The 27,904-nt window shown below is 48.7% G+C and overlaps 1 protein-coding gene and 1 non-coding gene across 4 annotated transcripts in view; one reads left to right on the plus strand and one right to left on the minus strand.

Annotated features, from left to right (window-relative positions):
- The window catches only part of KIRREL1 (kirre like nephrin family adhesion molecule 1), a 105,317-nt gene that overhangs the window by 72,481 nt on the left and 4,932 nt on the right, over positions 1-27,904 (minus strand). The gene's annotated exons all lie outside the window — the stretch shown is intronic.
- Positions 1,102-1,174, plus strand: TRNAG-CCC (transfer RNA glycine (anticodon CCC)). Its single transcript has one exon. It is a non-coding gene; the product is annotated as a tRNA-Gly (tRNA).

Raw genomic sequence — 27,904 nt, forward strand, 5'->3', positions numbered from 1 at the left:
ACCCACTCTAGTATTCTGGCCTGGAGAATTCTATGGACTGTGTAGTCCATGGGGTCACAAAGAGTTGGACACAACTGAGCGACTTTAACGTCACTTCACTTGTTCTTTTGCTCCATTTCCTTCTTCTGCTTTCTTTCTTTTCTTTTCTTTATTTATCTGGCTGCATCGGGTCTTAGCTGGGGTACTCAGAATCTTTGATCTTCATTGCAGCATGCGGGATCTAGTTCCCTGACCAGGGACCAAACCTGGGACCCCTGCTTTGGGAGTGCAGAGTCTTAGCCACTGAACCACCAAGGAAGCCCACGTTTTCTTTATTTTCTCACTCACCTTTCTTGGTCTACTTCTCCTGTTTCTCTCTTTCCCCTTTTCTTACTGGGCCCTTCCATTCTGGCTCACTCTCTCCCCTTTCCCACTCAGTGCACCCAGCACACTGAAAGAAAGGTGCGTTTTGAGGAATTTGTATACGTTCTGTCCTTTTTCTGGTGGGCAGGAGAGAATGGGGGGATTCTTGGTGGAGGACACTCATGACCTGTCTCATCCTAAGTGCTCTTTTCCATTCACAACCCACTAGGGAGTTCCCAACATGAAACACAGTTGGGAAGAGCTTGTGGAGGCAGGACCACTGAGAAGAAACTCCACGATGTCTTCTCCACTCAGAGGAGGCAGATACAAAGGGGCTTTCTGGAGGAGTTGCCATGGCCGCCTTGGTGACAGGGTATCGGCCATCCACACCTGGGCTGCCCACAGCTGCTGGGAGGACCGCTTTTTTTGGTCTTGTTTCCTCAGCTGAGGGCAAGTCATTCCAGCCTTTGAGGAATCACTGTCTTAGTTTTCACCACACCGCCCTCTCTCCTAAAAATACAGCTGGTGGTGAGCTGCCTTTATTCTGGGGTCAGGGCGGACCCTGCAGCGCCTTGGAGGGGATACTTGCTTAAGGAAAACATCCGGATTTCGTCTGCTAGGTCTGTTTCAAGTTTCTCTCTACAAACCCTTATGATCTAAGCACTGGGTCCAAAAGCCTTTCCACACTCATCCTCCAGATCTGCCAGTTCCCTTGCTACTTATTCACAGTATCTGTTCAAAACATGTTGTCACAGGACTTCCCTGATGGTCCAGTGGCTAAGATTCTGCACTCCCAATGCAGGGGGCCCAGGTTCAATCCCTGGCCAGGGAACTAGATCCCACATGCCTCAACTGAAGATCTTGCATGCCACAACTAAGTCTCTTGTGCAGCCAAATACATAAATATTTTTAAAAGATATATTAAAAAAAAAATCTGTTGTCTCCATTCTCTCCCTCCCTCCATCCTTTCCCACCTTTTTTTTCCAGATGATACTACACAACAGGGATACCTTTTCCAGAACAGTAACTTAATATTCCTCCCCGCTCCCCCTTTTTCAAACAGAGAAATTGCACTTCTTCCAGGAAGTTTTCCTGGATTGACTCTTAAAGATGGAAGCGATCTAAGAAATTATTTAATTTCCCTTCAGTTTAGAATTGGTAAAGAACTCACCTGCCAATGCAGGAGACAAGAGAATCGGTTTGATCCCTGGAGGAGGAAATGGCAACCCACCCCAGTATTCTTGCCTGGAGAATCCAATGGACAGAGGAGCCTGGCAGGCTACAGCCCATAGGGTCAAAAAGAATCTGATATGACTGAAGAGACTTAATACACACACACCATTTAGAATGAGGACACAGTGCCAGAGCAATTAAGGACTTGCCTGGTGCATACAGTATGGCGATGCAAGGAGAAGACACCCACGTTTCCTAACTCCTCCTCTTGTGCTCTTCCTCTGTCCTGAAGCTGCCGGCTCCTCAGAGAAGGCAGAATAGCTGGCCTGGTCTGCTAGTAGGGGATTTCCATAACTGTCCCTTGTTCTCTATCCCCAAATACCTTTCCCTGTAGTCAGTCTCTGCTCTGTCTGAGATATGTGTTGTTGGTCTTAAATAAAAATTTACTCAACTGTGTGCCTTGAAGGCAAGCAACTATACTGTATTTATCTCTGTTTCCTCAGCACCAAACAGGGCCTGGCACTCAATAATTGCTTGACGAACTGAAACTAACTGAAATGAAAACACACTATTGACCCTCTGAAGCAGCGGTGCCCTCACCCTCAGTAAGATGACCGAGGTTTCTGTTGACAAAGATGATAAAGCGCAGCCATGTCCATTTGGGGTCAGCCCCCTCCTGTCACTCCCTATCACTCACAAAAGACAATGGGGATGTAAAACAATCACTTAGGGGTACAACTTGCTCCTTCTACTGTTTTCCAAGGCCAGAAGAGAAAGGCATGGACTTCCAGGCCAGGAACTTAGCAATTGCTTGGCCCACTTCATGGCTGCAGGCCAAACCTGTGGAGAGGAAATTGTGGGAGCCACACAGGGCTCCAAAAAAGAACTCCAGAAGACATCTGTGGACCCTAACATCATCTAGGGCGGTCACTCCTGGCTCCACCTGGACCAAGTCCTAGGTCTCCCCTCACTTGCACCCCCACCGGGTACAGCCGGACTAGAATCCACAGGAGGAAGAAGCAGCCTGGAAACAGGGCCCATGGCACTTCAGCAGAAGGCTTGCAGATGTTCTCACATTCTTCAAAGGGATACAGATGTGGACAGGCAGGAGAGGAGCCCAGCAGAGCAGTACTTGCCTGAACACTTGGATCCCCTTCCTCCCTTCCGATCAAGTTATTGGGCAATCGGTGCTGGAAGCTGTGTGGGGAGTTTAAATCTCAGAGCCTGGGATTCTGGCAGCTGGCAGAGCATCTGGGGCAAGTCCTGACTTTTGACTGTTGGGGACAGCCCATCGTTTGCAGAGCTCCTGGGGTGTGTTAAGGTCACATAGTCTAAATTCAGAGGAACTTCTCAGAAGCTATGTCAAAGTTAATAGGGAAACTGAGTTCAAGGAATTTGGGTGGTACTTAGCTGTCATAGAAAGAGCACTGGAATGGGAATCAGCATTTGAGATTTCCAGCCCTGGTTTCAGCAGAATCAGCTTTGTGGCACTGGACTAGTTCCATCCCTTATCCGATCTTCAGTATCCTGGTTCATGGACTAGGCACCTCCAGAACTGACATGCCAGAACACAGGAGGTGTTTAGCACAAGCTAAATGACTGAACTGATATAATTCTGAGACTGCCTTCCTCCAGATACTTACAAAGTTTTCCACACTGCAGGCATCCCACTGATCTCATTTGGATGATAATGGCCCCTTCAGCATCCTCCCTGCTTCTGACTTTCCCCACTTCCATTTGCCCAGAGATCTGACTGCAGCCTTTCCAACTTCATTATCTTGACCCACTTCTCAAGAACCCACAATAGCTGCCTATGAGAATCCAGGTGCACAAGGCTTTAATAGCTGCCCACCGAGCCCCACCCCCAAGGCACCCGCCCACACACCTGGACTGGATTTCTTTATCCCCTTGCAATCCAAGCCTGTCTCTTCCTTCTGTGCCCTGCTCTAGACTTACCTTTTTAAGGAAGGCTGGCCAAACGACACCATCTATAACCACAGCCAGTATTATGTCCAGTCCCTTCAGTATTTAACGCCTCAGGTTACATTATATTTATCTGTAGTTTCTTTTATATATATATCTCCTGGTGAGTATAGGTATAATTTACCCCTGAAATGCACAGAAAGGACTAAAGAAAACTCCTTCATAAAGACCCCTCTCTCAGTCTTCCCACAAGTAAGGGAAGAAAGTTCAAAACATAATAACTTTATATATAGACACGAAAGCAACAGCTAAAAAGAGCCTCTGCTTTCCCCTTTCTTCTTCACATTAGGGGAGACTGAGACCCAGGGAGGTTAAGCAACTTGTTCAAAGTCACACAGCTCATTCAGCAATCAGGAAGGAGGCCAAGACAATGCGTTGTGCAGTGCGATCCTTTCACCAGTGACACAAGTATCCAAACCAAGGGGTCATTTTGACACCGTGCAGCCAGCTGAACTGTTTGGTGGAGAATCCACATTCAAGGGCAGTGAAAACCCTGCACTTGCTACCCAGGAAAGAGATCTGATAACAAAAGGGGACATGAGGGTCTGAAGAAGCACCAAAAAGGCTCCCTATTTCTGTCCCAAGAAAGAATGTAACAGCCCTAGAATGAAATCCAGGGTACACCACTTTGGACTGAATTTTTGAGGTTTTGGTGGAGCCACTTCCTTGACGCCAGCCCACTTTGGCCATTTTTAGGTTGCTGCAGAGGGCGAGAGCACCAACCCTAAGCGCCCTGGACAGATCCCGGAACACACAGCCACTGAGAAGCCAGGCGTACAGCGGCCCAGGGCCACGCCCCGGCCTCCGCCACCCCAGTGAGCGCCACTGCCCTCCGCTGGGGGCCCACCATCAGCGCTGGTGTAAACACTCGCATCTGTTATTGGTACCACTGAGGAAGACCGGTGGTGTGGATAATGAAAGTCATTTCTTTTTGGCTTTGGAAAGCATGATAATGAATTTTTAGTGGCACCTAATTATGTTCTACTGAAGATAATATTAAAAAAGTGTTTGCATTCTCTGAGCACATATTAAGTGATAGGGAGGAACAGAAGTGGCTAGCTGGAAGAGGAACCAGATTTTGAATTAAAATTTCATTATGGGGACCTGCCAATGACCAGAATATTCATTCAACAGCTGTGTGTGTGTGTGTGTGTGTGTGTACTTGTGCAGGAGGCACTCTGTTTGGTGCTGGGGAGAAGAGGGAAATTACAAACAGCAATAAGACACACTCTATCCTCCAGTCTGGTGAGACAGGCGGAGGTAAACAACTCACTATGATTAAGACAGAATATAACTGCCACATCAAGAAATTCAAGCAATTTGCTTTAGAAGCTCAAAGGAAAGAACAGATTTTTGGAGAGAGCAGAGAAGACTACTTAAGAGAGAGGCACTAAAAGTATATCTTGGAGGCAAATCCAGATTTCAGAGGGCATAGGATGGGAAGAGGGGTCACTGGTTTGAATGAGCACGCAGGCTCAGAAGATGTATGAGCAGTGCAGGGAACAGTGTGAGGAACAGCACTGATTCTCCCCTCCCCACCCAGTGCTGTGGGAGGAGACCTGACTGACCTCCTCCTTTGAGCAAAACGAAATTCTGTAAATCCCCAAGATCTCTTTCAATGTTCTCCCTGCTCCACCATCATTTATTTCAACAAGATAGTTCTTGCTCATGCCCTACTAAAGCAAGTTCCTTTCCACTAGTTACTCCTTAGAGCTTTAAAAAGAAAAAAAAAAAAAATCACCCTGGGAAAAATTCCTGTCCCAGTCCACAGCAATCTATTTTCAACCTCAGACTTACTCAATCCAGGTCTAGCTTCTCTGGGATTCCCAGACCTGGAACTTTCCTTACAGGAGACTGTTATGTTTAGGACCTCTCTCTTAGCTATCAGCCCCGCTAAACCCTTCTAATTTGCTGCTGCTTTAAAACTGGGGAGGAAAAAAGATGGAGAGGACGCCCTCTCTGCCTCTCTGCCTCTTTCCCTTGCTCTGCGGTTACGCTCAGCAATGATCCTACAAGCCTGGAATTTGAGGAATTTCCTGCCCTGTGCTCCCTGGAAGAGCTGAGAGAGACCTAGCAATTAGGCCTGGAGTTTCCACTCCTGCCTTCCTCCACCCAGATGAAGTACCCTGAGTGAAGAGCTCGCTCTAAGGGGGCCACGTGGAGCTCAGTCTAGGACGTCTCCGTACCACAGGAACGTCACCCCGAGAGTCATCCCCATTGCCATCGACTCCCTCAGTCCCTCCCAATCACCTAAAGAATCCCTTCCAAAATGCTCCGCCTCCTTTCCTTGGCCCACCTTAAATTGTAGCCATAATAACACAGGACATATAGAGTTAATTCCTTCCTAAATCCATCCTGTTCTTCTGCAACTGTCCCAGAGTAACTCTGCTCCTTCTTTTTTTTTTTTTGTTTTCCCCCATCACAGGAGAGGAGTCAGGAGCCACACTTTGCCTCAGCAATTTTTCCTTCCCCTTCCAATCTGCCCCTCCCTGCCCTCCTCTCCCCCTTTTCCCCTTTGCCTGTATGTCATTATGTACTGACTTATTTGATCTGTGCCCTTGTTCAATGTCCTTTTATAGGCTGAAGGTCTTAGCTCTGCTCCCAGGCAGCATGTCTGTCTCTGGAACTTTCAGAAGGCAAGGGTGGAGGCTCTGGGCCTCTACTTCTTTGTTCAAGTCAGAGACCTGGGAATGGGAATGGGGAAGATGGTCTCAAGTCATTTATGTAAACCTTATGTAACTTCTCTGCTGCAGCAGCCAGAACTGCTGAAGCAAATTTCTCTTCCTAATCATGTTTTGTTCAGGCTAATATTAAAATGGGCTCATATTCCCTTGTCACACATCCATCGATGGCTGGATACCAGGTGCTGAGGCAAAAGCAGCCTGGGATTTAAACACTGGCCACAAATAGTTCTCAAGCTGCCCCGTCTACCAGCATCAGCGTAGAGAAGGTAGGCATTTATATGGGTTCCTGTGTTTTTTGCACTTCTTTTTTGTCTAGGTGTCCAGCTTTGTGGTGGTTTCTTCCTCATTCTAGTCTTCTCATTCGTGACACTCCTTCAGTAATGCCCCATGTCACCCTCCTTTCACTGTTCCTCAATTCAGAGGACATTTCTGAATCTTTAATGCCTGTAGGTCCTGGAGAAGTTATGATCAGTTGGAACGTTGCTTCCCCACCTCCATCTCTTTCCATATAGCACACGCCCTCTCAGGTTTCATTCCCAGGTGGGCAGCCGTCTCTCTCCATCCTCCCTGTGGCCGCCCACCTGCCCACAGATCTCTCCTAGGCTTTCACGGTGTAAGTTCCCCTGGTCCTCCCCAATGCCTATACCCTGCTTACTCTCTTCCTGTTCTCGCTCTCAGAAAGTATTAAGTCCAGGAACAGCAGTGCAGCCCTTTGGGGCCTGAGATTTCAAGGCCTGGATTTTCTTTCCACTCATCCCGACTCTGACTCTTGACAGTTCTCAACCAGATGACATTAAAACGGTAGTTTCCAGCTTCTCTTTCTTTCCCGCCACCTTAGTTCTTCTCAGCATATTCTAGTAGCCTCAGAAGGAGAAGCCTCTCTGGTTAAAAAGGAAATCAAAGCTATTCCAATACTTCAGTGGGAATGCTCACTATCTCCAGATTCCCTCCAACCCTCAAGATATTTGCCTTTTGAGGTTGAGAGTTGCTAGTTGCCAATTCCCTCCTCCCCCCGCTTCACATTCCCTTCAAACAAAGCTTTTCAGTCAGGTTTTTGACCCTGATGAAGATTTTTAACTGGAATCTTTTTTTTTTGCTTTCCCCCCTTCCTCTCTAATTCTGAAGGATCTTTTGTCTTTTGAGCAAAAGAACTGAGAGACTGGGAGGGCTGCTGGGTTTTTTTTTTTTTCCTCTTGCAAGTAATTGGGAAAGAGTTTTTTTTTTTTTTTTAAAAAAAGAAGAGAAGGTAGGGGGGGGAAAACAATATAAAGCTATTTTCTTTCTTAAAATAAATTATTTTAATAGAAACAAAAGAGAAAGATCTTGAAAAGTGTGAAAAGAACTTTGAAGAGAAAAAGACCCTGGAACGGTAACAGAGAAAAGGAGGGAGGGCTGGAGAGAAACATGAGAAAGAAGAGCTTAAAAGGGACTTAAGCAATGCATGCGCAGAAGGGGGGAAGGAGGATATGACGAGTGATTGGAGGTGCTCATTTCAGGACTGTGTACTCGCTGGACAGTTTCTCCAACTCACAGGAAACAGAAAGAGCCAGAAGCCCACTCTGAGGCCATAAAGAGAACTCTCCTCTCCTTGCATACTGCTCACTTAGCAGTGCCTAGCATGTAGTAAATGCTCAATAAATGCAGGGCTGAACAAAACAAGTTGGTTATGGGTGACCATTTTTTGTTGCTTGTGTCTGTGCTTTCTTCTTCCTCCAGGACTCAATGAAAGGTTGACTGGGGAAAAAAAGGGCCCGCCTCACATGACAGAGATCAGGTTGCGCCAAGCTCATAAGCAGACGTCACGTTTTGTCAACCTCTCCTTGTCTCACCCTACTACCTTCCCTGGGCTTAGTCCTCACCCTCTTCTGGCTGGGCGTCAGGCATCCAATGAAACGCTATCAGGTCTCCATTACTCGCATATAGGCTTCTCACTCTGGGGATTATCCATGGAAAAATCTTAATCCCAGGCAGGTTGATTCCTTTTGCCACCCAGAATGTCTCGGTCGCCAGTCTTGGTGTGAGCAGGGAATTAGAAACTCATTTAAATAGCCATCCAAGTCAACTCTAATAAGCAAAGTAAATCTGATTATTATCATCATGAGCACCACCATGATGCATCCCAAAGTTAAAAAAAAAAAAAAAAGACCAAAAAGAAACGGTGGCTGAGTGTTATCTCTGTCAAGGCTCTCCCTCTACTGGGTCAATTGGGAGTTAACTGTATTTACAGACAGACTTTAATCTGGGGGACTCAGCTCTCCACAGCCTCTGCTCCACCATCATAGCACCTCTAAAAGGAAGATTACAGACAACTTATATTATTTGTTACTTAAAATAGTAGCTGACATTTCAGTAGCTGCTAGCTTATTGTGTGCCAGGCACTATGTTATACGTTTTATATATTTTAACTCATTTCATTTATTCATTACAAAAAAGACCTGAGGCAGCACACACAGGGTCAATTGTGTAAGCAATAAATTGGAACTTCCCTGGTGGTCCAGTGGCTAAGACTCAGCATTCCCAATGCAGGGGGCCCAGGTTTGATCCCTGGTCAGGGAACTAGATCCCACATGCTGCAACTAAGAGTTCCTACACTACAACTAAGATCCGGTACAGCCAAATAATAAATAAATATTAAAAAAAAAAAACAGTAAATGAAGAGGTGACATGAGACACTGGGCATAGACGGTGGTACTTAGGCAAACAGGGAAAGAGAGTAAGCACTGGAGAAATAAACTGAGGGGCAGGTAGAGTTATATATGAAATATTTGCCACAAGATCCTCAGCCCCTCATCAGAGATGAACTGCAAGATTAGCCTTGAGCTTCCAAGCAGCATGTGCAGAGGAAAAAATTCAAAATTAGTGATGCAATGTACAGCACCCATAAAATAAACACTAACCGGTACCTTAGCAAAGTGCCACTACAGAACTCTCTTCTGTGGATCCCCACACAAGGCTCACTGTGATGTGCAGAACCAAGTTCTGGGTAACGTCCCTACCATGAATAAAATAAGGAATTGCACAGGGCTGCCCCTTAGAACGTTCCTCAGTGCGGGCTGATGGCACAGTGCCAGAGGCTCAGCTCAGTAAAAGCAGTTCTTCGAGGAGCCCAAACCGTTCAGTCTCGGTTTGCCACTCTCTGACGGGCTGGCTTGGTCTAAGGATAAAATTGAGAGTATCTGGAGGAATGGACTGGAGGTGGGTGATAACAGTGGGTGGCAGGCTGGGGGAAGGCTGTCGATATAAAACAGGACTCTTGCAACTTAGCTATTTTGGCCTTCAGTTCAGAACTGCATTCCGAGATGAGAGGAAGGAAAGAACATCACAGTCTTCTCTGATATCCAGGATTTCTTGGGAGGCATCTGAAGGTAGGGGGAGGCAGAACTCAAAAGATTATTTCCCTGAGGAGACGGGGTAAAGGGACAGCCAGTTGTTGTGATGTCTAGGGTGGGAGTGAGGTGAATGAGTGAGACTCCTTTAAAATACAAAAAAAGTACTTTGGCATTTTCTTTCTTTTTTATTTCTGCCGAGTATACCTAACCCTCAAAATATCAGCTTAGCTTTTGGCCATCTTGATGCTTGGGAAGATTAAGCCTGCTGGGAAAAAAAATCCTAAGGAGCATTCAAAGAGGAATTAGAGGTAGAATTAAACACAGTTAAACAGCCCCAGCAAAGCTCCCAGACTTCCCCCTCTGAAGGAAGAGCCCAGGCACTCCAGCATTTCAGAGACCCACAGGGTGACAGTCAGCACAGAGGTCAGCCTGCCGGTGACATCTGCATCCCTTAACCTCGAAGTCCTCCAAGGGAATAAAGTCTGCAACTTAATTGTCCATCTAGCAATTTAGCGTCCACAAGTTCTTCTATCTGACCAAAGCGTTTTTTTGGCTGTTTCCCCTACAAAGACTGTATTTTTCCTAATAGTGGAGGACAGAAATCTTGTCCAGCCTTGGTCCAGGGAGCTGGCACTGGAGTGAGAGGGGCAGTCCCCAGTTAAAGGGAATAAGGTTGGAAGGAGGGTCGGGGCTCCCTAGCTGCTGCTTGGACATCCTCTTGGTGAGTGAGGACAAGGATAAAGGCAGGGGAGGAGAGGTAGAGCAAGCTGGCATCTCAGGCCAAGTCCCCTGACAATGGGCAGGAGTCTGGAACCTGCAGCCTGTTACTTAATTATCTCTGAATGGTTTTTGTTCCTGGCTTTAAACATTTACCCCTATTGGGTTTTCACGGCTTCACAAGCTCTCTATCTCCTTTTCTTTGCCGTTGCCATGGCAACGACTCCAGGCGTACAACTGCTCTCTGATTTTAAATAAAAGTTGAGGTTTCTCTCTCTCTCTTCCCTCCCCGCCCCTCCCTCCTTCTCTCTTAGGATGGATGAGGTTTCTCTCATCCCCTCCCTTCCTTTCACCTTCCTCTCTGCCCTGCTCTCCCCCCACCAGACTCGGTTTCCTTATCATCACCTCATTCTCTCATTTCCTCCTTCCACCTGACTCTCCTCTAAGCCCTCTCCCCTGTCATTGGGCTTCCTAGATGGCCCTAATCCCCTGGTTGCCATGACAGCAAGACAAGGCCCTTTAGGAGGGATGGGGGCAGAGGTTGAAGGATAAGGGAAGTTGGCTGGGGAGGGGGTGGTGTGTGGTGGGGAGGTGATTTATTGGTAGTCCCAGAAGCAGTGTTACCCAAGATTCTCTGGGGACCACCACCTTCCTCTCTGGACCTCAACTCTTCTAGCAATTAATGGGCAATAGATTCCTTATCTATTCCCCACCCCACCCCCAGGCACCAAGAAAGGACTTTTTGATCTGTGCAATTGGGAATGGTGGGGGAGGAGACAGGGAGGTCTGTGGAGATAAAGCAGTAGTTTTCCAAACTGCTGGGTGGCCTCTGTGTGTGTGTGTGTGTGTGTGTGTGTGTGTGTGTGTGTTGGATGGGGGGCAGGGCAGGTGAAGGCGGAACTTCTCCTATCTGCTCTGGGGCAGTGAATCACTTATACTCCTGAGTCTTGGTTTTCATTGGCAACTTTCAAGGGCTGGATTAAATCTTTGATTTTTCTGTACTTTAAGGTGCCCAAGGACATCAGAGAAGTCTCAGCAGCTATAGCTGGTGGGGGTAGGGGCCAGGGTGAGGAGGAGGGGATTTGAGGGAAGTGGGAGGTGAATCAGGTGCCTGAGACCCAAAAGAGCTAGTCCTACGGTCTGGCACCACAGGGGCCTCCTTTTATCTGCTCAAGGCAGAGGTGAGGTAGACCTCCCAGAAATCCTCATCACATGTTTCTAAAGAAAGTCCGGGCCTCCACTCACTTCCCACCAATGGACTGTCCAAGTGGCTGTCTTTGCCAGCTACCCAGTCATTCCCTGGCCCCTCTGTTGGTAAGTCATGGTTTAAGTGGAGACTTAATCATTCCTAAAATGGTCTAGAGATTGAAATATTCTACTTACTCCTCAACAACATAAACCATTCTCTCTTAATTGTATGATACGGGTCAAGGTTAAATACTTGGGTAAAGGGAGAAATAAACAACAATCTGGCATTTTAGAGAAAACTATGGATTGGGGGTCAGAAGACTTGATTTCCAGGGCTTCCCTGGTAGCTGAGCTGGCAAAGAATCTACCTGCAATGCAGGAGACCCCGGTTCAATTTCTGGGTTAGGAAGATCCCTTGGAGAAGAGATAGGCTACCCACTCCAGTATTCTTGGGTTTCCCCGGTGGCTGAGATGGTAAAGAGTCTGCCTGCAATTCAGGAGACATGGGTTCGATCCCTGGGTTGGGAAGATCCCCTGGAGAAGGGAATGGCTACCCATTCCAGTATTCTGGCCTGGAGAATTTCATGGACAGGGGAGCCTGGCAGGCTACAGTCCACGGGGTCGCAGAGTCGGATACGACTGAGCGGCTTTCACTTTCACTTTTTCTAAGGGCGATTTTATCCCAGGCGATTTTATCACTTGGAAATGTCCAGAGACATCTTTTATTGTCACACCAGTGAATGGAAGGTGTGTTGCTACTGGCTCTAGTGAGTAGAAGCCAGGGATGCTGCTAGACATCCTACAGTACACAACAGCACCCCCTCTCCCTGCATGCACGCACACACAAACACACCCACACATGCAAACACACCAAACATTAGCTGTATCTATCTCAATCAATTCATTTTCCCATTCAGAGCCTCAATGTCCTCGTTCATAGATTAGTACCTTATACTCAATGATTTAGGTCACACACATTTCCTGAGTGCCCATGTCAGACATCTTTCTAGGCACAGAAGGTGGAGCAGGTGCAAGATCAAGAGAGAAGGTCCCCTTGTCCCCAAAGACTTTTCATTAACTTATCTTCACAACTTGAAATGAAATTGCACAAGGTCACACAGAAAATCGGGAAGGAAGCTGGAATCTGAACCCAGGTCTTCAGACTACAAATCCAAGGGCCCTTTTCTCATCACTCCACACCACAAAATATTAGGATTCAATTCAGCAATAAGAGCTATCATATACCACTTAAAGCATCTCAGATACCTCTTCGAAGCATTCTACACAGATTATTTAATTCAATCTTTATGATCACTCTACGAAGCAGATGCTGCTATTCTTCTATACCAAAGTGAAGGGACTTGCACAGGGTCATGATGGCAGCAGGTTCTGGATCTGAACCCAAGCAGTCTGAACTCCAGATCCTGCCCTTTTGCTCAGAAGCTCAAGAGTACTTCCGGGGCAGCATCATCTGCATCATCTGTGAGTGCCAAGTCACTTCAGTCATGTCCAACTCTTTGCAACACTATGGGCTGTAACCTGCCAGGCTCCTCTGTCCATAGGGATTCTCCAGGCAAGAATACTGGAGTGGGTTGCCATGCCCTCCTCCAGGAGATCTTCCTGACCCAGGTATTGAACCTGGGTCTCTTATGTCTCCTGCATTGGCAGGCGGGTTCTTTACCACTAGTACCACCTGGGAAGCTAGTGACTCCTTGTTTTACAGTTGAATAAACCAAGGCTCCAAAATAGCATATCACTTGCCCAAGAAGAATCAGGATGAAAATCCAGGTCACCCAATCTAAGATCAGCTCAAATATACCCTCGAGCTCTCAATGTCTATAGTCCTGTTGGGGGAAGGCAGTGGGAGGTGCATTATAAGAAACAAAGTCAGAAAGGGAAAGGGAAAGGGAAAGAGGACGTGGAAAAGTGGGAGAAACACCTAGTGAGTGGTCAGGAGAAAGGAAAGAGCTGCCTCCAGATGGTGAAGGAGATAGCGGAGGATGAGAGGAGAGGGAGGGCGCTCAGAAAGGAGCAAGATGCTGAGCACACAGGGAGGGGCCAGCCTAGGAGACGAGGAGGCCTCGGTGGCTCAGAGGGTGAAGAATCTGCCTGCAGTGCAGGAGACCTGGGTTCAATCCCTGGGTCAGGAAAACCCCCTGGAGAAGGGAATGGGTACCCACTCCGGTACTCTTGCTTGGAAAATCCTATGGCCAGGGAAGCCTGGCAGGCTACAATCCATGGGGTCACAAAGAATCAAACACGAATGAGCAACTAACACTTTTCTGAAACCTCGGGTGGGCTTCTCTCTGTGCCTCGCCACCTATCAGCTGGCTAGGCTGTCAAGATATCCAGACCTTTTCAAAAACCCTGTCCCTCTGGCCAGGGAACAAGAAGAACTTAGAATCTGTGACCTGCCCCCAAAATCCCCAACCCCGGTGTCCAGGGGCTTCACTTGCTGCTTTTCCTAACACCCAGCCCCAGCCTTGAGGGAGGGGGCAAGAAGAAAGGACAGACCTCGAGACCAAAGCACCCAACACAGCGGGCACCGGGACCTGCCAGGCTCCCTCCCAGCTTCCCAGTTCCTCCTGGAGATTCTTCCAGGCTCAGCGCCTCTCTTCAAATCCATTTTGCAAATGAGGAAAGCAGGCCCAGAAGCTTCTCTGGGGGCCCTGACCCTCCCCGAGAAGGCCCGGGCATGACTTATGAAAGAGGCTGGGGTTTGTTGTTTGTTATTTTTTGTTTTGTTTTGAACAAAACAGAATCCAGGGCCTTGGGGAACTTGCAATCTGGTAGAAAACTGAAAGGTCAGTGCTTTAAAACTGAGTATAAACTGAGCCTGTGAACTGAGATAAAGGGAGGGTTCGTCAGAAAAGGCCCTTGGAGGAGGTAACCCTTTTGAGAATCAGATGCGGGAGGTGGAGGGTGAGGATGGAGAAGCTTACATAGCGCAGGCTTTAGGTCTTTACAGACCGAAATTCCTGGGCTCTGGCTCCTAGGAGAGGGCCCTGGTTTTCATTTTTTCCCTTCCCCCCACAGCTCAGCTCTGGTCGGCCTCTGAGATGATTAAAACCAAAAGAATTTTAAATGCCTGGAATTCACTTTTCACCACTGATGCCGTTTGCTTATTTTCTCTCTCTCCCCTCCCTTCTTATAATTTCTCCTCTTGGGAGAGCTATCTGTTTGCCTCACTCTTTTCTTCTGGCTGAGTTTGCTCTGCGATGATCCCCAGTACCCACCAGATGACTTTGTTTTCATTGCGGGGAGGAGGAGAGAGGGGGTAGGGTGTCTCAGGCAGAGGGGAGGGAGGAGGGGAGGGTGGAGGGGCCTTGATCTTGCTGGCGAAAGTTCCCAGAAAAAGAAAGAAGAAATAGCTTTCAGGGAAAGAAATCCGCCAAATGTTTATGTTCCCACAAGACTCTGCGAAACCTTTTCACAGACCAAAGCTCAAGTTGAGGGTGAGATCAGAGCTCGTTTCTTAAGGAACAAACTCTTATCAACAGGCACACACAAGCACCCACATCCTTGATCCAGGGTCCCCAACCTTCCCAGAGCAGGCTGGATCATCTCCATTCCCAGGACGGCAGACTCTGTGCGTGTGTGTGTGTGTGTGTGTTTGCAGGGAGAAGAGTACTTCTGTCCTTACCCAGAGTCCAGACCAGATCTGAAAAATGTATAAAAAGTTTGCTTCCACCCTGGTTCCTAATCAAGCAATGCTTCTCCGAGGGCACCCCAACGCTGGCTCTCTGAAATCAATACATCTGGTTTTGGCTCAAAAACCAAATCAGAGAGAGTCAGGGCCTCATTCAGGAAGAAGCAGTCCTTTATGTGAACTCCCCCCGGATGGCAAAGAGTCAGAAAACGGTGCAGCCAGAATCTTGGAGATTATTACCCTTCTCTTTTTATGATAAGAAAACAGGCTCAGGTCACCGCATAAGGCACACTTCCCGACAACCACAATGGAGCTAAAATTCACAGCTAGACTCGCAATCCAGTGCCCCTTCCATATTGCCTCCTGAATGTCGACTTTCCTACCATAGTCCCTGGGAAACCAAGAGCCGAGACAGAAGCTACAAACTATCTGAGTGAGACTGGACACATTTAACACTTTGGCACAGGGGCTCTGCTGCAGGTGCAGTGGGCAGTCTGAGGCATGGAGGTCAGCAAAGGGGGAATGTCAACCCTACCTGGAGCTGGATGCCAATAAGCTCTGAGCTGGAAGTAGCCCTGGCCCAAACAGACAACTTCTTTGTGAAAAGAAAAACTGCACCGGGAATAGAGTGACCTGGGTTGTCACAGCTCAACAGTACATCCCAGAAGTGGCACAGTGTAGAAATTTTGTGCCGTCTCTTCCTGAGGAAGGTGAACAAAAGCACTCTCCCTCCTTCATCCGCTTTTTAAAAAATTAACTTGTTTGATGTGGCTTCTAAGGTCATGGGCTAGGTGCTTCCATGTGTAGTGGTAATAACAATAGGAATAGCAATAGCAGTCACAGCTCCCATTTGTTAAGCACCTGTTATATGCCAGGAACTCTGTTTACATACACCATCTGCAGTTTTTCCAAGATTCCCATTGACCAACGAAGAAACTGAGACTCAGATTATATGACAATTCCGAGGTCTCATGGCTAGTTAATGGCAAAAAAGTCCATAGGATCCAATTCTTTTCTTTCTCAAGACCAAGCATTGTACTAGAGTGAAGAAAGAAAATTCAATACAGAGAGCGAAAGAATGGATGTCCCCCATTCTCCACCACGTCCTGCAGACCAGCAGCCCTGCCCTCAAAGACAAGATGAACAGCAGTGGGAAACAGTGGTGAGTTGCCAGAACTTTAGGTTCCAGTCCTGCTCTGTGTCTAACCCTCTGAGTAAACTCTACTGTCTCTCAGTCTTCTCAAATGCATCATCTGGACATCCTCCTCGCTATTTATCTTCAGGTTGGAAGCCCAAGGAAAGCCCCAAGGTTTGTGGTTATGCCGGGGCTGAGGGCCCATCAGGAACAGTGCTCTCTCCCTCCCTTACCTCTTCTTCCTGGGTCACAGTTTTCCTCATCTGTGAAATGGAGCATATTGTCAACTCCTGGCACAGTGCCTGAAAGGTGTAAGTCTAAGTGCTAGGCCTTCCCCCTCTTCACCCAATCACCATTATGGAGTGGTTATTCCCTGAGTGGGCTTCCCAGGTGGCGCTATTGGTAAAGAACCCACCTGCCAGCCGGGGAGACTTAAGTGAGGCAGGTTCGATCCCTGGGTCAGGAAGATGCCCTGGAGGAGGGCATAGGCACCCACTCCAGTCTCTTGCCTGGAGAATCCCATGGACAGAGGAGCCTCATGGGCTACGGTCCATAGCATTGCAAAGAGTTGGACACAACTGAAGTGACTTAGGGATTCAGCCCCAGAGTCTGTGTCCCGCTCTCCTCAGAAAATGTTCCCAGACCAAGTCCTGGGTCCTAACTGGGTGGTGGCCCTGCCCTTTCTTTCCCTGTCATCCTTTCTCACCCCTGCAGACTTCACTTCCCAGCATAGGATTGATGAACTTCACTGGGACCATCTCTTGCTCCTCATCAAGTGTTCTGGTCACCAGCCTACGCGCACCTCCTGCTGTATCCCACCCTGCCTCACCCCACCCCACAACCAGGGAGGCTAAGGGAGCCAGCGATGTGCAGCTCTGGCTGTGCTAGCTCTGATAGACCAGGTGGAGCCTCCCCCAGGAAGCATGACCATACTTCCTGACTACCACCAGCAGAGCCTCCACCAGCCTGCTGGGCTGACCAGGGGTTCTGGGCCCGTGCTCCGCTCAGCATTCCACGCACCCGCTCAGGTCCCTTTCTTCCCCTCCCTTGGTCTCAGCACCCGCAGCCAGCTGCCCCCACCTCCCTCCAGCATCTCTCTTCCCACTCTCCCCTTCTCTCCCGCTTCCTCCCCTCCCCCCTCTGCTGCGGGCTTGGAGCAGGAGGTTATGAAAATGAGCTGCGTGCCCAGGAGACTGTAATTATCTGCTAAGTGTGAAAGCCAGAGTGATTAATTAAGAGATAATAAAAAGAAAAGGAGGGCGAGAGGGGGGCCTCACGGCTTTGCTTTGATGATAGAACCTGAGGTGAGCCAAGCAATTAGGGGAATCTTTATCGAGAGTTAGCTATAATCCACAAATTATCAAGCACCAAATGCTCCAGGAGCAGGGCACATTTCACTCCTGCCGAGTGACAGACCGACAGACAGGGAAGGACAGCGGGAGGAAGGGGCCCAGGGAGCATCCAGCTGGGGGCAGGGAGAGGCCCTGCGCAGTGGAGCGCGCGTCTGTGCTGCTGGACAGATTGTCCCGTGCCAGGCCGCCAGGCAGCACTTCCAGGCCCTCGGGCCGTGGCTACCCTTGAAACAGGGGTAGCCTGACAAAGACAGGCTGCCCCCCAGGCAGGCTCCACAGCAGAGCCAACTCGGAACACCCCCACTGTCTCCTGCAGAAGGACCAGAGGGCCAGGCGCCTGTCTCCCCCCAGACATGTCAGCTCCTCCTCTTCGAGGACTCACATTCTCCCCTGTCCTCAAGGGACCAGGAGCTGCTGTAACACCATTCCTCTCCCCGCCTTGGCCATGTGGGAGTATGTCACGCGGCCGGTGCGAATGCTACAGGGGCCACAGTTTGACAAGGCGACACCACAGCTCATAGCTCCCGGAGCCAGCAGCCCACGGGGCCCTAGCTGGATAGCCCTCCCCCACCCGGCTCCCACTCTTATCCCACCCAACCCTCCTGTAAGAACAGTCTCTTCTTTCCCACTGGGTCCTGCCCTACCAGTCCTTCCCACTGGGGTCCATTTTCCTTTTCTTGTCCCCTCCTGGAAACCTTCCCTAACTGATCCCACAGCTCCAGTATCTCTTTCCATCTTCTCCTGTGCAAATGTACAACAGGGTTCAAAATGCCCCGCTTATTTAGATGATCTTTGTGTGTTTAGACCCTGAGGAAGATGGCAACCTGTCTCCTCTATTACAGTGAGCTGCAGAAACCAAGCCTCCGCCCTCAAGTTCAAGCTTAGGGCTACAAGTTTGCACTGATCTAATACAGTCTGGTATCCTAGTCCACACTCCATCAGATTAGTAGATCTCCAAAGGCAGACACCCTATCCCTTTCTTTCTCTGCCCACACTGATGTCACTTGGGATCCACTCTGTCCACCCAGGCATGGATAGCTCAGTTGAGGACATCCCTGTGTGGCTTTCCTGGTAGCTCAGTGGTAAAGAATCCGCCTGCAATACAGGAGACACGGGTTTGATCCCTGAGTCGGGAAATGCCCTGGAGGAGGGCATGGCAACCCATTCCAGTGTTCTTGCCTAGAGAATCCCATGGATAGGAGAGCCTCATGGTTACAGTCCATAGCGTCATAAAGAGTCAGACACGACTGAAGCAACTTAGCGTGCACACACACACAATATGTAATTCCAAGAGGAAGATGTTCCTGCTCTGAAGCTAGATCAGGTCCTGACTGTGGCCTAGGCTCACCTCTGCCATCTCCCCTGCAGGCCCCACTCTCCTCCAGGTACCCAGTGCTGCCCCAGATGCCAGAGCTTCTCTCAGCCTGGCCCCCAAGGAGGGGGTAGGAGGGGCCCTCAAACCATCCACCAGAGACAATGGCCTGGTGAAGGACACCAGAGCCCGACAGCCTCCAGCTGCTCTGAGCCACCGAGAAGGGGAAACTGGACAAGGAAGGGCATGGTGGCTCAGCCAGGTTCCTGGGAACACTACAGTTCTGGCCCTGACTGGGGACACTGGGAAGATAGACAGCCTTGGCGGTTTGTTGGAAAGTAGACCTGCTCCCTAAAGAGACAACCTGCTCAACCTCAACTGAGGCCTCAAAGACAGTGTCACCTCTGACCTCTCTAGGCTTGCACTGAGAGAAAAATGAACCTATTAGGGGAAATGTTATTCTTACAGGCATAAAGAATTCTGGACTCTTACTCAGTTATAGTCTCCAATAAGACAGCTTTTTTCTTTTTTTTTCCAGAAAGAGCAGGAAGGATTGGGGTTAGACACAAAGAAGAACTTTCTGCTTGCCAGGGATTAACTGACTTGAAGGTGAGCAGGCAGAGAGAGCAAATGAAATTCCCTTCTCTTCAGAAAAAGGACAAACATGGATGCATCCAGGTTGATTCAAGTTGGTCCTGCCTAAAGAGAGAGATCTTGAGAGTCCAAAGGTGTTCAGATTCTTCCAGAATTGTCTCTCCACCTTCACTCCTGACCCTAGGATCTGTGTTCTAGGAAGCCCGGTCTGACTGACCCTACCTCCTTCTTTGTTTACTCTGAAACTCCTCAGGATGGATGTGTGTAGTTTGCACTTGAAGATGGCTGAAAGTGTAGTCAGTTTTCTGGGGGTTCTTCTTTCCCCTAGTGGACAGGATTCCCTAGATATACGGAGCAACCCATTTTATCAGAAAACTCTGAGGGCAGAGGTGCTCTTCTCTGGCCTGTGGACCTGCCTCGACAGCCTGAGGCTCTGCACCCAGATCACGAAGGGAGGGAGAGAGTGAGTTAGCTCATCACGTTGCCTGAACAACCATTAGGTCTACATGAGTGTGAGAAAATGATCTGCCCAGGGGTGGTCCTCCATTCCTCCCTGAAAACCATGACCCCAAGTAGGTCTACAATCCACCTTCCTTCCCAGATCTCACTTTGCTCATGATCAAACCTTCAAGCCAAAGCCAACAAAGCCTAGGCCCTGGCTAGCAGCTCAGTCAACATGTTTTTCCCCCCAAAACCCCACCAATTGAGAGCTGGGTTATGAGGAGTTACTCTTTTCATTTAAAAAAAGAAAGGAGAGGACTGATTGGCTCGGGCATGGAGGCATGTCTCCACCAACATACTGGCTAGTTGCTTTTCAACTCTGCAGCCGGCAGCTGTTGGCATGAGTGAACACTTGGTGGGGTACAGAAGAGGTGGCTGGGAGCGTGGGAGGTGCTGGGGATAAGGCTGGGCAGGTTAGTCTTGGGGCCGAAGATGGGCAGGCCAGCATGCACTGCCCCTTCTCCTGTCACACAACCTGCTTCTCTAAAACAAACACATCGATGGTCCTGAATCAATGACCCATCCAGGCTCCGTTACACAATCAAGCCAGCTGAAAAGTGAATTCAGGTAAATGAATTCTATTTTTTCTTGCTTCCCATTAGAACGCTGAAGCTCTATTTCCCTAGAGGAAACACATCCTCTAACACTTCAGAGTGTGGTCCAAGGACAAGCAGCATTGGCACCACCTGGGAGCCTGGTGCCAACACAGAAATCCCGTCTGACCCCAGATCTTCTGAATCAGAATCTGCACTTTTTAACCAGATTCCCCAGGTGCTTCACAAGCATGTTCAAGTTTGAGAATCACTGTTCTAACATCCTGAGTTGAAACCTTGTGGAGAGAGAGGGATTTAAGCCTAAACCTTCTGGTCCTGCTTACTGTGCATTGCCCAAGGAGTGCTTTCCCAGGGCTTAAAGTAGAGGTAAATGGTTGCTATCACTCCATTTAACAGATGAGGAAACTAAGGCTCACAAAGATGAAGAGCCTGCTGAATCTTCAGAGCCAGGATTAGACCTAATTCTAAAGCAGGGTGCTTTCTATTTGCTGCCATCTCAAAGCTCCCGCCACACGGCACTCCAGAGACCATAAATTCAGGGATTACCAACATCACTGGCATGGTTCACATAGACTTATCTGTATTTGCACCATTATTTGTTCTTCACTCATCCTACTGATCTGCCTTGGACTATGAGCTGTAAAAAAAAACAGCAGGCACTGTGCAATATGATTTACTGAAAACCGACTGTGTTCCAAATACTGTTCCTTAACATCGATTCCTTCATTCAGTCCTCACAGCAACCTTCTAACGTAGGTCTTATTGTCTCCATTTTATAGATGAGAAAACTGAGGCTCCAGTGACATGACCTGGTCCTGCTCACGCGGGTGGCAGCCTCTCTGGCTTTCCCATTGGCCCTCTGGTCAGGAGGTCCCAGGGCACTTGAGGGGTTATCCAGTTCCAAGGGTGTGTTGAAAGAGACCAGGCTTAGGACACGACCCTGGTATGAAACCAAAGGCAACATGCACAAACCAAATCCCTTAGATATGGGCTCCTCTCTCAATTTTCTGCACAAATGGAGAGCAGCAGCAGTGCAGATAATCCAGAAGTCATTTCAACTTGCTTTGCAATGCATTTTTTTTTTTTTTTTTGCCAAGTCAGATTTCCCCTTCTAATTATATTTGGCTCAAACTGACATTAAAATGAATTTGTATTCTCACTTCACCGACGGCCTGGTAAGGGAAGAAGTCCTAGATGTGTGCAGGGTGATAGGCACATCAGTGTAGACTCAAACATCATCCAGGCAGTAGCCGACTGGGGATGGAGGCTGGAGAGCTGTCAGCGCTGGCAGCAGGAGAGCGTGGGAGAGGTGGTGGACAAAGATGGAGCGGGCTTCAGGGGCTTCTGGGAGTCCCCTCAAATCATCCCCAAAGTGCGGTCAAGCGGATAGCTTTCCAAGGAGGTGGGGGCTGAGGCTCAGAGCAGCACACAGGGTTTGAGATCAATTGCTCAGGGTCTGGGATTAAAACCCAGGAGTCCACTGGACGACCAGGGAATCCCAATGAAGAAAACCCCAACTTCTCTCTGGGGCTTCACCTAACCCGTCTGCCTGCTCGCGCTCCCTTGTCTCTCTGTCTCTCTCTCTCTCTTTGCCCCCATCTGCCCATCTCAGCTTCTTTCCTTTTAATAACCTCCCAGTTAAGTGAATCGAATGGGAAGAAGCAGTTAAAAGCACCTCATGGCTTGACAATGCTGGGTAATGGAGCGAGCAGGGCCCCAGGCTGTTCCTGGGAGAATTTAGGAAGGGGGGGGGGGGAAGAAGAAAAAAAAACTCAACCAAGGACAAAGTTAATTTAGAAATCAGCTCAATAGGGTGGGAGTACAGATAGGGGAGAGGGAACTGGACACAAGAGGTTGGGAGATCTGGGGAAAGCACGCTTTATATAAACTGCCTTTGTTCCTGGAAATCATAATCCTTGGGAGGGACCTCACTCACTCCTTCGGATTCCTCAGCTCCTTCCATCCGGAGCAGGGGGCACAATCAGGGATTGTCCGAGCCCGGGATATCTTGAACAGCGCTGCATTCCAGAGGCTCCAGCCGCAGCCCCGGCCTCACATCTGTGGCTGTGCCCTCCCCCTGCCAGGCGGCCTCTTCCACTCCCCCCTCTCCGATAGCCAGACTTCAGCATTTTTCACATACCTCTCTTCCAGCGTTTATCTTACAGTATTGTCAATATGTGTTTATACATCCATCTCCCACACCCGCCCCAGAGTGGCTCAAGGACAAGGACCAAATCTCACTTACCTTTGGATCTCTGGTGCCTACATGCATGCCCAGCCCAGCCCAGCCATTAAAAACACACCAGTTTAGTGGGACACTGGCATGCACCCCTATGGCTCACTCCCATGGTGGGAATCTCCTTCAAAGGTTTCCATTTGAAAAGCCAGAGCCGGCTTCCTTGAAGACGTTTGAAGAATCTCCTAGGCTCAGCTCCCAAATGCACACACATCTCTGGCCACTGACCAGAGGAAATGGCCCAGGATTGACCCTGCAGGGACTAAATAAACCCAGATTGGCCCTCTGATGAAACCAGGTGGATCCCCTAGATTCTGGGAATGCAGACCCAGCCCAGGTTCCCAGAGAACATAGGACAAAGAACCTAGGTATCCACCAAGCTGCAGCGCTTACCACTGAACTCTGCCTCCGGGCATCTTTATCTTATTAGACCTGAGGATCCTGAGAGAAAAAAGGTCTCATCATTTCAAGCCTCCCCAACTCTGGTCACAGATCTGAGACTTCCCAAGGCGAACTGATTTTCTCTTAAGTTTTTCTGCTCACTTCTACCCAGTCAAGCCCGACCATCTGCCCATTTCATTTTTTTTTTTTTTTTTTTTGCCAACTTAAGGGGCTGTAAACCTCAACAGTGGGTAAACCCCAACAGTGGGCTTCCCAGGTGGCACTAGAATCCACCTGCCCTTGCAGGAGACGCAAGAGATGGGTGTTTGAGCCCTGGATCGGGAAGAACCCCTGAAGGAGGGCATGGCAACTCACTCCAGTATTCTTGCCTGGAGAATTCCACGGACAGAGGAGCCTGGCGGGCTACAGTCCATGGGGGTCACAAAGAGTTGGACGTGACTGAGGGACTGAGCACACACGCACACAAACCTCTATAGTGGCTCCAACAGATGAGGAGTTTAAGACAAGAGGAGGGTTTGGTGAAGAATGAAGTAGGGATCACAACGTTTTTAACACTTCCTTTGCTTTAAAAACAGAAATCCCTGTTTCTTCCTTCTTACAGGAGGTCTCAGGCCTGGCATTTCCAGGCTTTTTTTGGGTCAGGCCCCAGACTACTGTTCTGGATCACCTCCATTATTTCTCCCTAACCCAAATCCTCAGCTGCTACCAGCCTCCATGGGCCTTGCGCATTCCAGCAGCCACACCTTGACTCGGGAAGTTCAGGCGGCCTGGTAATGCTCTCCCTCTTCCTGCCACATCCACATCCTGTCCATCCTTAGACCCGCTTCCTCCATGGAGCCTTTCCTGGCCTCTTCAGCCCACAGCAAGCTCCCCAGCTCTGACTGCGCTCACTGCTCTCCTGGCGCCAAATACACCCAAGCCTAGCATTACCTGGAACCTTTGCATATATTTGTACATCTTAGTTTCTGAAAGGGAAGGGACCATATGATATCGTGGGGTTTTTTTATTCCCCATAATGCCTACACAGGGCTTCCCTGGTAGCTCATAATGTATGTTTCATACATAGTAATATACATTTGCTGACTTGAAAAAAACTAACTCTCCCCATTTTATGGAAGAGTAAACTGACACCTTCAGAAGCTAAGTTATTTGCATCTAAATCACAAAGCGAGACCCTTAAAGGCAAAGGTAGTATTTTATTCTTTTGGCAACACTGGTGCCTGGAACATAGTGAAGCACATAACACATTTCTGTGGGATAAAGGAACCAAGTCCGGATTCTCTTCCCACACAGTGAGGATGGACTCCCTCAACTGCTTTAGAAGGAAAAAAGAGGCAGAGAAGAAAAGCATCACATGGCCAGTTGGGAAGAGGGATGTATGACTCTAATCTGGCCTGGAGTAGGGCAGGCTACGGGGAGAGCCCTGCCAGCGCAGAGCACTGATACCTGCTGTCCCTTGCTGCCTCAAACCCAGTCCCCATGGCCTTCTGGGAGATTCTTCCATCACCTTCCCAGAGTCAGGCCCCTGGAGGAATGAAGCAGCAGCAGCATCTCCTGGGAAACTAATGGAATTTGCTAGGGAGTACTACAGAGTTCCACCCTGGATTTAAGACCCTGAATCCTGAGGAAGCTGGCTGGCTACAAGGCCCATTTATTTCAATATGATCCCAATTTTGTTAAATGGACTCAAGGAGGGCAGAGAGGAATGAGGCTTCAGCTCCCTGAGACTACAGAGGTTAATAAAAGTTGCTGGAGAAATTAAATGTGGAGGGGGAGAAATTGGGAGCTTGGAGAAAGTTGATGCAGGGTGGGGGAGAGCAGGATGGAGAAAGAAAAATGCGATCTTCAGCAAAAAAGAAAGTCAGCTTTCATCCCAAGAGCTCAAAGAACTCGGTCAGGTTGCACTGTCTGTGAATCAGTGGGTGGGAAGGTGTACGAGCGGGGGCTGCAGGACGGAGAGAGACCAGAATCACACAATGGGGAACCTGAGGGTTCCAACTTTCACAACCTTGTAGTGTGTGCGTCTTCAGAGCAAGACAAGACAAAAACTCGTGCCTTCAAAGACTCTTCAGAGGATGGCTGCCATGGCTGGCAGGGGAATGGGACACAGAACACGGCTGTATTCTCTGGTGAATGGGTGGACCGGGGGAAAGGGAGAGAGATCTATTCATAGGTGTATGGGGGTGAGAAGCGGCTGTGTATGCAAGTGCACAGGCGACCACGAGGGAATCTACACGTGTGCACGTGGACACACACACTGCACAGTGAGACTTGCATGCGGCGGCAATGTGGAACGGGTGGGTGTGCCCATCCATCTTCAGGGGCTTCCCTCTGGAATCATTCCTGCCTCCCACTCCCACTTCCCTGCTTAGGATCTGGTCCTGGCTCTGTACTACTTAAATATATCATGTTGGCCAATCTGCTTAACTTCTTTGTTTTTCTTTGTCCACTCACAAAATGGGGATAACTCCTAACAGGTTACTGTTGGTACTTAAAAAAAATTTTTTTTAATTTATTTTTATTTTTGGCTGCACTGGGAGGCATGTGGGATCCCAGTTCCCCAATCAGGGATTGAACTCATGGCCCCTGTATTGGGAGCACAGGGTCTTAACCACTAGACTGCCTGGCAAGTCCTTACTGTTGGTATTAAATGAGTTACTAATGCAAGCAAAACACAAAGCAAGCTCTCCACAGAAGAGAACCGCCTTCTCTCTCACTTAGAATGGACTCATTTTCTTTCCTGACTCCTGAGACAGCCTCTCTTTGACATAACATTTCAGAATTGAGGACATGGCAGCCTCTTTGTTCTTTCCTGCTGACCACTGCCTGCCGCTCCCCCGCTCCCAATCCCAGCCCTTTCCAGGTCAAAGCATCTTCCAGGACAGGGCCAAGTAAAGTGGCCTGGAGGCCTTGAGAAGAAACCAGGCAGGAGCTGGTAGGTGGGGAAGGGACATAGCCTTCCCAGCTCTGGATGCATGGACAGGGATGTCCCTATCCTTGGTTGGAAACCATCCCCAAAATTGGGATGATGGAGGCATTTGCCCCTATCCCCTCCCTCCAGTCCAACCTCCCCTTAGCAAGTCATTTCAGCTCTCTAAGACTATTATATTATGTATTAAATGGGGGAAATAATAACTACACTGCTCGTATCATAGGACAGTTGTAATATATCTACCAAATGAGATTGTACATGTGAAAAAGTTGCTAAAATTGGAACGCACTATATAAATACAGGACTTCCCTGGTGGCTCAGTGGCTGAAAAAAAAAAATCCACCTGCCAATGCAGTAGATGCAGCTTTGAACCCTGGATGGGGAAGATCCCCTGGAGAAGGAAATGGCTACCCACTCCAGTATTCTTGATTGGGAAATCTCACGGACAAAGGAGCCTGGCAGCTTACAGTCCATGGAGTCACAAAAGTATCCGATGCAACTTACTTAGTGACTAAACAACACAAAGTTAAAAAGACTCTACAAGTGGGAAGACGAGATCTGCGGCATTACAAACCTCCTGCTCCTGACAGACAAGGAGTTCCCATCCCCACTAAATAAAACAGATGGTCATCCAAGCAAGACACCAAGATGCTGGTGGTCTAGGCATCTCGGCTGAGCCCTGGGGGAGCAGGCTGAGCCAGGCACCAGGAGGAGCACGGTGTCACTGTGGGGAAGAAGAGCAGGAAGGCGCCCTCTTTTGCCCTCCAAAGCCACCTCAACCGAAGGGAGGCCACCACACAGGTGCCTCTGCGGTGAAGGGTGCCCAGGAGACCATGGGCTTTGTAGTAAAGCAAAGAGTTTGAATCTGTTGGGATCTAATACTCCCAGGATGGCCCTGAGCAAGTTAATTAAAATTGGCTTTGGTTTCCTCATCCTTAAAATGGGGGTAACACTTCCTTCACAAGGGCATTGTTAAAAGGAATAAACATTGAGTGTGAAGAGCGCACAGTAGGGATTTGACAAGAAGTCATTTTGATGCTTTGGTTGGGAGACCACCTCTTCTACAGTCACTTTTCCCTACCCTAGGGCAGGCAGGGCCTCCCAAAGCAGATGAGAACACCAGACCCCAGCCTCTGTGTCTGCCAGGGACGGGGCTGAGTTAGAAGCTCATGGTCTTGGTTTTCTCCCCAGGCCCCCACTCAGTGGGGCCCCCACCCCCTGACTCTCCACAAGTCAGTCTTGCACGTTGCAGGGGTAGTTTCCAAGTTTGCGGCTCACAGACCTATAAAGGCTGTGTGTAATTTTAGAAACAAACACAAAGCTGCAAACCTTTCCATTCGCCAAGTAAAGCGCTTTTTACGGGACTTCCCTGGAGGTCCGGTGACTAAGGCTTCATGCTCCCAATGAAAGGGACCCAAGTTCAATCCCAGATCAGGGAACTAGATCCTACTTGTTGTAACTAAAACCCGCAGCAGTCAAATAAATACAAAATATAAATAAACAAGCAAAAAATTAAAAGTCATTTATGGTCACTGTTATATTACCAAAGAAAAACCCGTTGAACACCCAAAAATGTAGGACAGAATCTCAGAATAAAAGATGGTTTTAGGAATTTGAATGAATTTCCATTTATGAGCACTCTCTCCTTTTTCCTCTGAGTTTTCCTTCAGCTCTGGATCAGGAAGGACCCAGTCCTGGCTCAGCATCTATCCCTGCTGGCATGTGGGATCCCAATCAAAGGAAGGTGGGGGAAGTATTTGAGAGGAGCTGATTCCCCAGCCATTAACACCATCAAGATACCCAACCTGTCTAAACCTCGAT

The sequence above is a fragment of the Bos javanicus genome, chromosome 3, assembly GCF_032452875.1.
Source record: "Bos javanicus breed banteng chromosome 3, ARS-OSU_banteng_1.0, whole genome shotgun sequence".
Classification (NCBI taxonomy): Eukaryota; Metazoa; Chordata; class Mammalia; order Artiodactyla; family Bovidae; genus Bos; species Bos javanicus.